The following is a 16,207-nucleotide window of genomic DNA, read 5'->3' on the forward strand; positions in this document are numbered from 1 at the left end:
AAAAAAAAACAGCACACACACAACAACAACAACCCCCCAAACCAAACAAAAACCCAAAGACAAGTTCACTGGCGGAAGATGGTGGATTGACACTGACTCAGACACAGGCAGGTTCACCAGGAAATCTGGCGGTCCCGATTTCTGACAGTTGCATTTCCTCTCCTTGAGTCCTTACCCCCCCCCTCTTTTTTTTTTATTAACTCTGTTCCATGTTTAATCAAGGATCATGTAGATGGCAAAAGGAGAGACAGAGAGAGAGGAGAGAGAGGAGAGAGGAGAGAGGGAGGAGAGAGACAAGAGACAGAGGAGGGTTTTTTTTTTTTATTGTGTTCTCCTGGATTTTCAGTGGCTTGATCCCTATAAACGTGGAGTGCTTAAAGCTCATATGTAGTATTATATTTTTAGTTGGGTGGATGGATGGAAGAGTCAGGGAGAGGCTGCGGCTGCCGCTGCCTTTTCGGGTGTTGCTTAGATTAAGGCTGAGACTTGGCTGCGATTGGGACGCGACAGTGACACGGGCATCGATCGCTTCCATTGAGAGCAATGCAAAAACACAGCCCGGGTATGTAACTCTCGGTGCCATCAACACTTGTTTTACTTTCTATTTACTGGCAAAACTGACAGAGCAAGCTCAGACTTTCTTTCTTTCTCTCTTTCTTTCTTCTCCCCTCTCTTTTCTAACTGAAGAATAAAAACAATTGTGTATAGAAGTTGTTGGAAATGACGGTTTAAATACAACAGATATTCGTGATTATTTCACCACCTCTGTGACTGATTGTGTTTTAGAGTTGTTGTTGTTGTTGTTGTTTTATCTCCACAGAGGAGCCTAGGAAAGAAAATGAAGGTTTTTCCTTTTTTCCTTCCTCGCCTTAAAAACATCCTTAAGGGAATATTTGATAGTTTTCAACGTTTGCGGCTTCAGTCAGCAGGAAGGCACACAAAAATAAAAGGTGGCTAGCCAGCTGTTTTAACCTCTGGCACCTGGCTTCAGTGTGGGGACCATAAGGTTTATACAGTTATTTAAGGAAGAAACGGTTTTAATATTTATGGCATAAACTGGGGAGAGAGCATCACTGTGTGTTTGCTCCATCGCTGGTTGCTTGTAGATTTAAAAAAGGAAGCTGATGTTGCAGTGTTTTCATTTGTATGGCAATGAAGATATAGTCAATGAAATATGGGCGAAATACCATAAATCTGAAAAGTGAAATGTACCTAAGGAACAAAGAAAGGTCAGGTAAACCAGTTGTGGAAGTCAAAGCCATGGCACCAACTGTGGGGTGAGACAGGAGACTGGGCTCTGGGTCTAGGAAGTGAAAGTTGCCACTTAAAGTTAAAAATGAGGGAAACCTGATCAGCTCTATTGTCATCTTTTGCAGTTTGGGGCAGATGAGCCCCAAGTCTGTTCATTAATTTTGAGCTAGTTGGATTATTTGAAAAGATGCTGCACCAGCAAGGAAAACAGAAGAGGCTGAGAAAATCGCTGTTTAATATTGCAGAATTTACTGCTTCCATTCTGACCATGAGCCTAAATTTACACAATGCAATTTGATTATCTTTAATAACAATATTAGATCCTGCACTGGATGGATGGGAATTGAGGTGGTTTTGTTGATTGCAAGGGTTTAATGTTGCATTTCAGAATCTGATGTGGTTTGGCTTCCCTTCCATTAACTGGAAAACCCCTGAGGTTTTACAATTATTTCTTAAAGATAATACATTTAAGATTGCATTGGTAGGCTGAAGAAAAGTCATAAAGGCAAGAAGGGAGGCCCTTAATAACTCTTGAGATTCAGACATGTTCAGCAGTTAGATTGGCTCTGACTTCACCAAGGGTCGACAATGTGTCATTTCCACGAAGCCAAATTGCCCTCTGCCTATATGATATTAATGTGCAAATCAATATTTCAGGGATTAAATTTCCCTTCTTCATTTTTTATGGTTTCTACCTCAATAAGTCTCAAGTCTATTAGAAGAGGCTGGATGATTTAAAATCTTTCACTGCAGAATGGCTTGTCGTAGTCTTGTTTCACAGACAATTTTAGAATTTTCGTTAGAAAGACTGAGAGCATCCTAAATAAGTTGTGAGGCAGTGGAGGGGCAGGCTTGAGGAGCAGAAAGCCCTTGTTCGATTAAGAGCTCAGAGGTATTGGAAATATAATATATATGCTTATATGTATTATACACCCACACATATGCACATTGCAGCTGCTTTAAAAATATTATGTTAATCACCTATTGAGTTATTTCAAAATCAATTTAAGTGCCTTTCTTATTAGTGATTTGTTCAGCATTCTTGAGGACTGTGTTAATTTTCTTAAAGGCTAGGCATGAATTAGCTGGGTGTGAAAGTATTTGGGAGGGGTTTTCATTGAGTAGTCTTTTCCTAAGAAATGTTTCTAGCCACCATTGTTTGTAAGAGTCATCATCAAGTGTTGTCATCTGCATACATTGTTGTCATAGCTATCATTGCATTTTGTGGCTGAATGATTTCGCTGGTGTCTCTGAAAGAAGGCCTTCTCCAACTCCTCTTATGTTAATTTCCAGCACTCAGTAGGCACAATGTTTCTTTTAACCCTCTTGGAGAAACAGGAGTGTAAAAGAAAATGTGTGACTTGGTTGGAAATGAAACAAAACAGAAATTTGGGAGGTCAAAATAAAAGATTGTGACTTTATCACATAATCTTGGGAAGGCCTACTGTCTATCATTTGGTGGTGTTTTATAGTCTCAAACCATCTGGACCGAGTTCCGCACAGCTGCACGAATTTCATATGTGATAGAACATTTTTTCCATTCAGTGTGAAATGTTCCTTCCTAAAAAACGTACACCAGACTCGCTTAATTTAGTCTGTTAAAAGAAATGCACATGAAAAAGGACAAAAGGCTCTTTAATCTCCGCAAGCTGTTTGTTTTTCTTCAAGATTCCTGTCTGTTTGGGTTTGAAAAGTCATGTTTATTGAGGAGATGATTCTGAGGTGTGACATTAAAATAATATATGATTTTTGGACTGGTGGCCATGCTCCTGCTTAATTTGCACAACTACTTTTTATGCCTGTCAAAACACAGCGTTAGTCTATCCTTATTTACAATTAATCTCAATAAAATTAATCTTAACTATGCTTTATTCAGTGGCTTAAAATATCTAATTATATTCAATTAACTGCTGTCATAGTAATTAACATTGCTTAATTGCCTCTGCATATATTTATGTAAAGCTCATTAGGTGCTGCTGGCTCCTTTTGCCTTTCCTACTTGCTACTTTTGCTGTTGTCAAACCGTTTTCCTCTCCCAAGGTTCAACAGTGTCAGTGAGAGCAAATTTTTTCTTAACGTTTTCTTGAAATGAATGTCATTGCTTGCCTCTGAGAAGATACTGGTTATGAGTCTTTAAAGACTAATCCATCCCCCCACCCCACCCCCCAGACCCCCGCCTTTTCCCTTATCCCTGGTCCCTAGCACGCTCACCAAATATTTTCTGTCATTGTTGCTGGAAATATGAGAATCCAGGTTAAGCTGTGTGCTTATAAATGAGGATCCTCTCTAGGTCTGCCTAGGGGCTGTACCCACAGGCAGAGTTTTTTTTTTTTCTTCCTCTAAAACCATTCTAAGGGTTAAAGACTTGGCCAAGGTTCAAACTGAAAAGCGCCCAGGGAAAGTGCCTGTGAATATGTACAAGTTTCATGTAATTAGTGCTTAATTATATTAACATATGCAAATTGTCAACTTAGGAGCTTGTTGAGCTGGCAAAGATCAGCTAGGCACAATTGCTGTATTGTTCTGAAACAATAATGGATTTTAAGTTGGATTGTGGAAACACATAACTAGCTATCTAATTTAACTCATACCATGGTGAAATTTCATTAGTCTCCATGGAGACTGGATTAATTGTGCTGACTAATGTCCTGGGCTTGCAGAATGTCCTAAAAAGAAAGCGTTGTTTGCCTAATCCACCTTACAATGACACTTGTTTGTACATGTCTCCCTTGTGTGAAAATTTGCATATGCAAATAAATAGTTTCTCTGGCCCATTTGTCATGGCTGTTCATTACCCATGAAGAGGACATTGTTACTAGGCTGTTCCTGAGTCTCCCAAGACAGGATAGTGTCAACCAGTCCAGCGACATTCTTTCATAATTTGTTTCTGATTAATAGACCAGAGTGAGCCTAGCTCTCTTTGGGCATCTGCAAAGGGGAGGTGAGCCCTGTCTCAGAAAAGAGTTTCTGCACTAGCTGAGGGACTCTCTCTTCTTGTGATCATTCGTCTTTTTCCACCCATTGGTCAGCATAATCATATTTAAAATAATGTATTCTTTCCTGAGAATGCCTCTACTAATCATCTCTCGTTTCCTAAAGCCAAAAAGATAGGAACAGAAAGGAGATTCTGTTATTGGAATATTAATCCTGTTTTTGACAGAAAGGTAAACTGATATAATTGCTTTTCAGTGGAAGGAATGGGGGTTTATACAAGTGTGAAAGCATCGGAAAAGGATTAGCATTTTTTTGCATAATGAAAAGCTCCCTTGAATAGGGCCCTGAATGGCTGACTGAATGACTAAGATGAAAGGAAGATGAAAATGCAGGCTCCTCTCTCTTTAGGCCTATGCTCTCCTCCCTCTAAAGTTATGTTTGCCCAAGACTTGAGAAAACAAGCCCGGGGTCAGATTTCAGCAACTTTATAAGATGGCCCGAGTTTCCATCATCACTGGGAAGGAATATGTGTGACAACAGTGCAGCTAGAGGGTGGTAAACAGGGGTTTGTATGGCGAAGAGTTTTCGGAAACTTGCTAAGCTGGCCAAATAGTGGCTGTTGGGTATCAACAGTTTCTGTGAACGTTTCGGGCAAAAACTGTTATTTCGGAAAAGGCCAGTCGTGTGGTGTGGATATTTCATTTAGTTGATGATGGAATACATGGCGTTTCCTACCCCCCCCCCCATTGGCCATGAACAGCTGTCTCAGTTGGTGGAACGCTTCATTAGGGAAAGGGCTGTCTCTTCTGACTTTGGGCAATGTTCACTGTTGTAAGCAGCCCATCAGCTTTTGTGGCTGGGAGGGGAGAGCGGACGAGGATACGGGGGTATTTTCTCAGGATTTCATTCATCTCATGTTGTCCTGTAGGCGTACCGTGTGTTTCATTTAGAGAGAAGTCTTTTTAAAAGTGGCCAAGCACTGTAAGATCACTCTTGGAAACATTTGCAGTAGGGTGCTCTCTCTAACTGGTTATCAGTTAACAACGTGATGGGGCTCTACCGGACGCTACTTCAGCCATAATTGGGGCAGTGAAAATCCTGGAAGCCTTAGGACACTTTCCAAGGTGGGAACTGGTTCTTTGGTCCATGTGTAAATCAAATACAGTGTGGGTAATTATTTATATGCACGCATTTTAAACAAGCTGTTTCTGAGCTTGGTGATCCACTGAAGGCTGCCTCAGAGCTGGATTGAATGATTCCTCCAGATATGAACCTAACTCGTTTTGATGCTAGGGTGTAGAACTTCGATGTGTCTCCTCACTTTGGCTGTTCAGTGGCTGTGGTGCTATTAAGACGGTTACCTGGAAACTTGGGAACTCAGAAGTGTTTTCACGTAAATTAAAGCATAAGGGTTGCCTCTTGTGGACAAAATATTGTAAAGGAAAAGCGTTTGATCTTGGCTATATAAAGTCACCCAAATTCTTTACTAGAGTCCTTTTAAAAATTTGTCAAGAAATTCTGGATTGTTTCAGAAACTTTTATGGTTAACTTTATGATATGCTTGCAAAAAGTCTTAAAAGAACAAAAAAATCCACATGGAGACTTTTTTTTTCTTTTTCTTTTTTTTTTATGCGCAGAAGGGCTTATTAAGGTATTTCCATAAGAAAAATGTGTTAATTTAAAAAATAAATTCATTTATATTTTAAGACATTGTTAACCAAGCACCATGTGTTGGGCCTGGCAGCTCTCCAGCCACCATGGAAGCAGATCACACATGGGTTAATAGTAGCTTATGTGATGTCTGCATTCTTAGGAAATGGGCAGAAGCCCAGGGTATTCTGATAGCAAGATTTTAGGAATCAGACAGAAAGCAGAATATATGTTTATATGTGAACAGATGGACACATGTGAGAACCAAGTGCACAATTTCTCTTGGCACTTGTTTTAGTTATTCCTGATGATATAACCAAGGTCTGAGTGTGCGCACAGCCTTTGATGGCTCAAGACAAAATGGTCTTTTAATGAGGGCTCAATGGCCTTATTTTCTTGCATAAGGATTGTACCCCTTGTGATCTTGCTGGATTTGATGTTCTGTTAATTCCCTCGTGTCAGGGGTTCACAAGTTGCCTTGAAAGTTTGATATGGTTTCACATTTGACATACAATCCTGTGTCCAGGAACGGCTGTTCTCCACTTCCCTGTTCTTTGAAAGGTTTTTTGTGAGGAAAATACAATTTTGCCATGTGGAGGCCTTTTTGAATGTATGCAAAGACAGTGATGGCCTATAAAACAACTTCAAATTCACTTTGACCCTAAAGCCGTATTTGGTAAGCTGCTCATCTCTGGCGTAATCAGCCACTTTAACATTCTAGAGATTAAAAATAAATAAGATTGAAGAATTGGGGCAACTTGGCATGGTTGGCATGTCATCGTGCCCTGATGGTCCAAGACAAGTCCCGAGTAGGTGTTTTAGTCATCCAGGTCAGAGGTTCACACATGAGCATCATATGTTTAGATGATGGATCATTTCTAATGTTTGCTTGTCCTGCGGATAGGACAGGGGGCACTTTGGTCATTTCTGAATGGCACCCATTAGCGCACCTCTAAAGACAACGTTTATAGGTTCCATTGTGTTCTAGCTGTAAAAACACAAACTGTTCTGCAAGTATTTACTCAGATCTAAATCACTTTAACCGGGGGAAATTGACTTTTGGGTTAAAATATGCATTTTATAACTGCCCATAAAATTCTTTTCCTTCACTGTAAAGAAGAAAGGAAATCCATAGCTCAAACAATGTTAAATACAAAAACGTATGTGCTGGTGTATGCCACCTGATCGTACAGTGGAGAAGAAAACAAAACTTTCTAATAGGGAAGTTTAGGGAGAATCTTAACATTTGCCTGCTCCAAAGATTAAACTGAAGAAGCCCATTCATTTCTCAAAGTACCTTCGCAAAACCTGAAAGGCTATTATTAATGTGGATTCTCTAAAATACAGTTCTTAGTCCTTTTCCCTGTATATTTAGGAATAAGGCAATTAATATTTAAAATTTTCTGAGCCCACTAATTAATTGAGCATGAGTCATCTCTTTTGGTAGATACAAACCAAATCATCTCTTTTGGTTTAGTAGATAAAAGCGCGCGCACACACACACACACACACACACACACACACACACACACACACACTTCTACCCTCTTTTCATGTTAGTGTCTCTCTTTACTCTATGGATGTAGTCCTAGGAGGAGCCTGTGACATTTTCGCCTGTAGACTACATTTCTTTCATTTTTCTAAGGACTGGCTAACATGATCACAACAAAAGAGCAGGCAGGATGGGAAGGCAACTGGAAACTCGCAAAAATGCTAAAGCTGGGAACTGCCTTAGTGTGATTCTGCTCAACCAGCTCCTTTTAAAATATGGGCTATTGAATTCAGATGTAATCGTTGCGTCCCCCAGCAAGGCAGGAAAACATCGGGACAAGAACTCAGATATCGCCACTCTAGGACCAGTGGCCCCCCAGCTCTTAGGGTTGTGGGAGCAGGGTTTGGCTGATTGTGAAGGTGATGGAAACAGTGAAGAGAGGAAAAGGAAGACGCTCAATGGTGATCCAGCGGTGACGCTGTGTCCTCTGAGAGAGGCAGTTCTCTGTGGCCGTAAGGAGACAAGTGGAATCTGGATGGCTTCTTATCACTGTGCCTGTAAACGTATTTTTGCTTAAGTAGGAGGTTAGACTAGGGTCTCCGAATGGTCAGTAAGAGTCTGTGATTCATATGAGTACCGATGATCTCAGTGACTTAAAATGTGTCCGTAATAATCGTGAACATGGCGTTAAGAGGAACAGGTCTCTCTTCTGCGTAAAGCAAGTACACAAAGAGAACAGTGTGGTGTTCCAGAGGCAGCAGAGTATATATAGAAAGGGTGACACTTAGCTAAAACCAGGCATTCTTTTGATTCTGTGTACTTTGGATTCCTGTTTCCTTTTTCAATTAGTCTGTTTTAACTGCAGTTGTTGATATTTGCAACTCTCCTCCTGTGACCAATAGAAACTGTGGTCGTTCTCTTAGACACCTGAGTTCACTTCCTGTTATGGATGACCTTATCCAAGTTATTTCATCTTTCTGAGCCTCAGTTTCCTCATGTCCTCAACTTCTCCTCAGAGTTGCTGTAGAGCTTATATAAAAGCAAAGTGTTGTGAAGATTACAATAAGTGAATGTGACAGGGCCTGAGACCCTATGTTCCCTTTCTCTTTCTTTTCAATAGCTGGTTTTCATGTCATGCTCAAGTAAAGAGCATTGGATACAGCATATTTTCATGCCCCTCTCCCCCCCAGGGAAGGTACTAGGAATTAGGCAAAGGGTGTGCTTAAGAGGTGGCGGGGGGGGGATACGTAGTATTCTTCTTCCCATATTTTCTCATGACTGACACCTAGATGGCATGTGGATGGACAGTTCTTCACCCCATTATCTGCCACTCCATCATTACGTGCTCTTTGGTTCCAAGGGGCTTCTAGATGTTTAATGCATTTCTGGGTCCTTTTCTAAGAAGGAAATTAGAACTGAAACAGTTTTTAAATAATTCAGACCTCAGTGTATCCACATGAACTCAAGATTCCAGGCTGTCCATCACAGACAGCAACAGAAGAAACCACAAAGCTCGTTTCAGTCTTGAAGTTGACCCAGCCTGCTGGAAAGCCTGTGAATTAGAGGGTTTCCCCAAACTGGATTAGACACCATAGAAATACCTTTCTGTATACTTGGTGTGATGATATTTTGAAATTCCACGAAAGGAGTACAGATACTGTTACATTGTACCCTGGACATCAAAATGTATACCAACCTAGGGAAGAGATCCAATTATTAATAATCCAGAAATATCATAAAACCCTTCAATTTTCTTGGGGGATTTTATAGCCAAGTTATGAGTCTCTTCCTGGTTTATCTGTCTGGAGGAGGTCATGGTCCTTTATCTTTGTACATTTATATACGATTCAAAGGAGGACTACCCATGCTAAAAGATGATCATTCATCATGAGCATTAATATATTTATAAATAGAAATTTTGGACCAGCTAACCTAAAATTGATTTCTATTATGGTTTTGCTTTTTGAATTTTAATTTATTCATAGTAATTTCCCATTGTGATACATATCTAAATTATTTATATTTTTATAGGAAATATAAGTGTATTCCCAGCTTGGAGTTTGATGTTTGCTTTGTATTTCTGTGTGTCTAGTTTCCATATCTTCGTTAAAGTTTTTCTCAAAAACAAAAGTGTGTGTCTTGCTTGTCGCTTATAAGTGGCCCTGAACTTGATGATTCATTTGAAGCTCATTTAAGGCTAAGTGTTTATTGAATATCATAAGGTAAGGCTAGAGTTCAGTGAAAGAAACCAATTAGCATCTCGGCATTTTTCATGAGACTTGTCTAAGTGTTTCCTCAAAAAATTTCAGCCTTCATGAGGGCAACCCTCCGATCTGTTTAATCACTGTATTCAGTGACAGGCATTTGCGGCAAATCCTTGGTCAATTTCCTCCATAAATATCTATTGGATAAACAGAAAAAAATGAATAATGATAGTTAATTAAAAATACAAATAGAAAACTTCAGTTTACTCTGCTCCTGGAATCTGCCTCTCCTCTTGAAACCTAGGGACTGATAAGAAATATTCAACCTTACAAACATCCGGGTCTGTCTTGGGAGGTTCCATAGGGAAAAGTATCTTCCAGCACAGTCTCCGTGGGGTTTTATATTAGAACCATATAGATTGTTGCAGTGGGAAGGGATAGAGAACACTTCCCTTGTTTAACCCATAAGGAAACTGAAACAGAGAAATTCCTGGGAAATATCCCATAACCACATAGCACAACTGATGAGATTGAATGTTTTTCCACCTTAGTTGACTTAGCTCCTCCCATATCCAAAGATTCTATAATATGAAGATGAGAGTAATTTGTGTTATGCTGGAGATTTTTTTTATTTGTGGGATTTTTCCCAGCCAAAGAAGATTTTCGGCAGGTATGATTTCTATGATGACCCTCCGACGGGCTGGCTGCACTGGGACTGTACAGCGAAGGGGCTAGAGATAGGACCAGAATTGCCCGAAAGGTGACAACTGGCAGGAAAAATGGGGTGGGTCATTTAGTTCTTGCAACGAAGCAGGGTGAAGATGAGAAATCATGGTTTGCCAGAAGTTGCTGGTCATCGACGCCTGTTGAAGTGCTGTCAGCATGGAAATTGTGGGCAGCCCTGAAAGTAGCTCACCTCTGATTTATTCATAAACCTCACGCGAGTGCTTGGCTTTGTTCTTGCTCTAGTCAGGAGGATGGATGCCAGCAAGAACAGGAATAAAGAGCCCCTTGCCTGGTCCAAGAGTGAAGAGCACTTTACTCAGAGCCTGGCCTGCCTTCCCAAGGTCTGTTATAGCACAGTTGGCGCTGATTGGCTGTGCGTCTTCCGATGAACTGAGCTTATAACAGCGATCTACCCTGTCAGCTCCATAGCGTGCATTACAAGGTCTGTGGAGCTGGAGCTTGGGTTCTCACTTAACCTACAGCTGGTGGTATTCATGCTACATGGAGAGGCTCCCCACTCCCTTGTCTTTGAAACCCGATTATACGATGATAAGTTTTTTCCAACTTATCATAGTTGGAAAAAGGTTGCTTCGTTCTAATGGGAGAATACAATCTCGGAGTAAAACGGGTTTTGACAATCACCCCCCCCCACACACACACACCCACACACATACTACAGTGAATTTTGAGACATTTAATAATGTAAGAAATTATGGATTGGAGAATAAAATATGGACCACTACCCTGGGGTACAAACAGAGCCACATGGGCTGGCAGATTGATTAGCCTGTGTATCTGAGAGGCTTCATTTGTGCTACTTCACACATTCTTTTCTGCTCCAGCCACTCATGTTGAGGGGAAGGGACCTTTAAGAGACAGTCAGATGGCTGGTTTGCACTGGGGCAGAGGTTGAATAGAGTTACTTAAATCCCCAGAGCAACATTTAGTTAATGCTAGTCTTTTTTTTTTTCTCCCCCCTGATTTCATCCACTCTGCCTTCCCTTTTCTCCTCCTGATGAAGTTGGTCTCTTACGACTTCAAGTGCCTATATTTACACAAAAATTTCCTCAAATTTTCACAACACATTAACCCAGAAGAGCCATATTAGGAGATGGTGATGAGAGTTAATGATATATCTTTAGATAAAGCCATCCTCCTGTGCAGTCACATCAGAGTCATCAGCTCATTTGTCATGGCTGAAGTGAAAATGTCAGGACCGATGAGTGTATGAGTGCTGAAGGGGGCGAAAGGGCTTCAGGAGGGAGACATTTTTGTGCTGGGAGTCGGCCATGGCTTAGATTTAGCTCTAGGGGAATACTGGGATTAGCCAACACTGTGGACAAATCCTTAGCATAACAGAATTAGTTGGGAAAATGGAGAGGCGGGGGCCACGAGGACGGCCACATTTCTGGGGACTCGCTCTAGGCTGCAGGCCACAACCTGTGGAAAAGAATGAGGCGATCTCCTAAAAATGTTTTGAGGGAGGTGGTGTATTGATTTCAGGGCCATTGATTTCAGCAAGACTGAAGGCATAGATTTGCCTGGCATCAACGGAAGACCTAACTATATATGCATGGCTTTTGTTTTAAATCGAGCTGCATTAAAAGAATGTCCATCTCAGCAGCTAAACACTTTTCAGGGAGATAATATTTGAGCACACAAAGGTAACATTCAGGCATAGAGGACTTCTGACAGTATCTTAGAGTGAAAGTTAATACTTAATTTAAATGACAATAATTATGGCGAAATGCTTGTGGCACTGTTGAATTTGCACAAAACCAAGACGCTGAACTTTCTTTACACAGACTTCTCTCTGAAACTTTAATTGAAAAGTAACTTATTTTCTTTAGCTACAGGAGTCCTTATCTTTGATAGACCAGAACTAACAGATTTATTTCATTTTGGATCCAGTGAATTGTTCTCTCTCAGATAATGTGCCCATACAACCTTTTCTTGTTTAACTCTATTGATTTACAGTGTTAAAGTGAAATAATCTGATACCTGTTTCCTGCCCTTTGAGTATTTCTCGTCAAAGAGGCTGATTATTTTTTTTTCCGCCCCCCCCCCCAGGTCTTTAGCTGTTTTAAATGTATAATTATCATTGCATGTTATTTGATAGCTGTACTAATTGCTGGCAACTATTGTCTGTTTGCACTTAATGCTGAAATCTGATCAACATCCTGCTTTGGTTGATGTTTGGTGGTAAACTTTAATTAACTCTTATTGCATTGAAGAAGAGTTCAGGCTTGGCGCTAACTAATCATTTACCTTCATTATGTCCTGACAGCTTCACTTGTTCATGGTCCTAATAGATACACCAGTCAGTAAATAAACCTGCAAACCTTATGCCTGCTGGTTGCTCCACACTGATGCTTTGCTACTTAAAGTATAAGATAATTGGGCCCAGATAATTATTTAGTTAGTTTAGTATCTCTAGTTTTGCAGACACTAATCTTAATTGCCTCTCTCATGCAGGACAATTTTATTTTAATAGAAACTGTAGATTTGAGATAACATTATTCCTTCGGCCAGGCTCCTATGAACATGCATCTTTTCAATCAATACAATTAAGCTTGTCTCCTGTTGGAATTCTTGTCATTATTTTTCCTGAAATACTTTTCCTGTAATGATATTGAAGTTAAAGTAATCAGGTTACCAGCAGATCATGTAAAATTCAACTCAAAATTGCTGGCTGCTTGATTTTAATTTGTCTGACATCAAGTTTGTTTGAAAAGGGATAATATGTGGGTAAACCAAGGAGCTTATAATTATGGTTGACGTTTGTTTGTTTATAATGAAATCTAATTAAAGTTCATACATTTAAAACACAAAAGTTAATTACTGAATTGCTCACTTCACTTATGGACAGCAGTCAAATTAACTTTCAGGCCAACCCCCACCCCCAAACACACACACACACAAACAAAAGGCTCTCCATCACAGAAATAAAATAACCAACTAATCTTAGTGATGAAACATAAATTAGCCGATGTTTCATCCAGAAGAAAACTTGCCATTCCACTATGCCCTCTGTTAGGTTAGTCCTAATGTGGTTTTTAACAGAAAATAATTTAAAATATTTACATGGGATATAAAAACAGACTTTCACAGACTCTAAGAATATTACATAGAAAAAGGTGCTTGGTAGGGATTTAAAAATTATGCATATAACTTTCTTCATTAAAACTGTTTTGAAATCATGTAAAATCATTGAAATCATTGCTCAAGGAATAGGAATGTTTGCTGGAACACCTGGCCTGTGATTAGTTTTATGAAGATAATTATGGTAGGTTTAGCCTTCAAGGAATGACATTAAAAAAGCATAAGAATATACGTCCACTGTTAAACTTATTGTTATTTTGGTGATGAGATCATATTGGTGGGAATCATGAAATACAAATAATTATAGAGTTGTTTTCTCTTAAATAGTCAGTTGTCAGTAGTTCAGTAATGAATTTTATCTATGAATAGGCAAAGAAAGGAATGTGTATGTTAGAATATATTGTCTTCACAGCATGTGAGTCAAATATATGTGTGGTATAGTTTTCACTAGTCTGGCAAATCTCTTTTTGAAACACAATATTCCATAGTTATGTATACTTTAATAAAACCAATTAAGATGAATTTTTAAAATGTTCCTATGTGACAACTTAAAAGCATTATCAACTAAACACTCTTAGATTGTGTGTATGCCAGAGAGATTAGTCAATTGCATTTTAAAGACTAGAAATATAAACATATGAAAAACATGGCAAATATGATTTATAAATTTCTGAAAATGATTGATGCAGTCCATTTTTGTTCCTTAGAAGTGTTATTTACTTGAACTTTCAAATACAGTAGGGATTGACGGAGAGCGGGCTGTGAAGGGAAAACCATTCTGTCCATTATAAAGATGCTTTGTAAAAGTGAGTGTGATTTACACAACTTTTTAGTATTTTTAGAGAATATACTTATATGTATTTTAATGTAACTTCTGGTTGATTGGTAGATCCCTATTTATTTAGGGAAGGAAAATTAAAAGGTCATGCATTTCATTTAACTCCAATCCTTCTTCACGTAGATAAGATGAAGGGAAGATGATTGATACTTGGGTATGACTGGGTAATATTCAGAGGTGCCTTTTTCCTTCTATAAAGAAAGCAAAAAAAAAAAGCGGATATATTCTCACAGTATTGGCAAACAACAGCTTTCTAGTAATGCTTTAGCTGATTAGGACATCCTTGTCCTTAAATGAAGCAATCACTACAAAGCCCCAGTGTCAGCTGGAAAACTAGCAAAACAGTATCAAAGAAAGAATCAGAAAGAAGTACTGAATATAACTACAGTTCCTGTCCTTGTCTCACACCAGTGTAAACTGTTCACTTGCAATTAGAATGAATAAGAAAATTAGGAATCAACTAGGTTGGCGAAAAGTACCAAAGTTTGTGTACAGAGGACAGTTCCAGGATGGGCTTCATTCTGGCTCAGGGATGATGCATTTTTTCGTGATGCAAACAAATAACGTGAGACATAGAATAGGGGACTCTGGTGAAGGAGGGATTATTGATTTCTCTCTAAGGGAAGTAGCTGGAATTTGATTCAAGTTGGAAGAAAATGGAGTAGGGTGCCTATTTCCCTACAACTAATCACATTAAGAACTATTGGACTCATTGTCCAAGTGTGTCTTGCCTCTTCGGTTCTCTAACCCACATGGTTAATGATATGTAATTGTCAGATAAAGTCCATGTAGGTTTAGAGATGAGAGAGAACAAGAGGGAAGGAAGCTGAGGATGGGAAGAGAGGGAGAGAAAGAGAAAAAAGAGAAAGAATGGGAAGCCCACTAAGCATCGATCATAAAGGTCCTGTTTATGGAGAAGGAAGTAAATCTGCATTCAATAGTTAATTTAGGTCTTAATGAGAAAAATGAGAGGAAAACGAGCTGACGTGCGCACTCCTGTTTGCCTTTGGAAACTTTCCCTCTTTAAACATTTGCTCGTTTTACACACTTTATATATTTTGGTTACGTCCTTCTCTTCAAACTTAATTACCTTCTCCCCTTTGTCGTGACATGGGTGGAAAGGTTTTTTTTTTTTTTCCGTGTCAGGAGAGGTCGTCACGCATTCTTCCACAGTTCTCTTCATTAATTCCTCCTTGCAGAAGCATTTTCCCTCGTGCTGGGAAGGTAGAAGGGTGTAAGAGAAGAACCCTGGACCATCAGCAGGAAGCTCTAAGCTAGTTAATGCAGTATAATTGTCTGGACATAGACTGGTCTTTGTTTGTGCGGTTCGCTCCAAATCAGCTGTAATTAACTCCAGAGTGTTTCCAGATTGCCAGCAAAGAAAAATTACAGCTTTTCTGTTTTAAATTGTAAAGCTCACAAACATTAACTATGCAGATTGCATTGGCTTTGATATATTTCTATCCTGCAAGAAGGAAAAAAAAAAAAAAGCTTATTTGGCTGCCCTCTCCCCCTCCCCCCTCCTAAAAATGTGCTTTTGTTAAGTTGATTTAGTGTCTATTGGAACATAATGGGTCCTTAATAGTTGGACTTGAAATCTTTTTTTTCATATTTCCAGCCCTCTCACATCCCTGTATATATGCCTTTCTAACGTTTTTAATCCTGCAGTGGGAAAGAAGTTACGCAATCGTTTATGAAATACCGAACTGTACACTAAAATAAGCAAATTGCAGAGACAGCTGACTGTAGAAAACCACCAGCACCGACTTAAAAGGCTGAGATCAAAGATGAATTCTGATGTAGCCGGTGCTGCCACACAGGTACTTTACCTGTGTTTTGCTATATCAAAAGAGAGACTGAGCAAAGGGCAATTTCATTACTTTTCTTCTCTTGGTCAGCACACCACACCCTTTTCAAAGCTTCTGTACAGTAGTTTGTAATTATGAATTCCAACACGGGTAAAAATGAGGTAGCGATGTGAGCTAATACAACCTAGTACACAAAAGATCT

General features: G+C 39.4%; 1 protein-coding gene across 5 annotated transcripts in view; it reads left to right on the forward strand.

Annotated features, from left to right (window-relative positions):
• The window catches only part of ZFHX4 (zinc finger homeobox 4), a 179,889-nt gene that overhangs the window by 2,215 nt on the left and 161,467 nt on the right, over positions 1 to 16,207 (forward strand). The window contains exon 1 of one of the 5 annotated variants that reach the window (XM_019643597.1): positions 192 to 562. The exons of the other annotated variants lie outside the window; for them this stretch is intronic. The gene's annotated coding sequence lies outside the window, so the exon portion shown is untranslated. Of the gene's footprint in view, positions 1 to 191; positions 563 to 16,207 lie in introns of those variants that run through there. 5 annotated transcript variants of the gene reach the window in all.

Source organism: Hipposideros armiger, unplaced genomic scaffold, assembly GCF_001890085.2.
Source record: "Hipposideros armiger isolate ML-2016 unplaced genomic scaffold, ASM189008v1 scaffold_80, whole genome shotgun sequence".
NCBI lineage: Eukaryota > Metazoa > Chordata > Mammalia > Chiroptera > Hipposideridae > Hipposideros > Hipposideros armiger.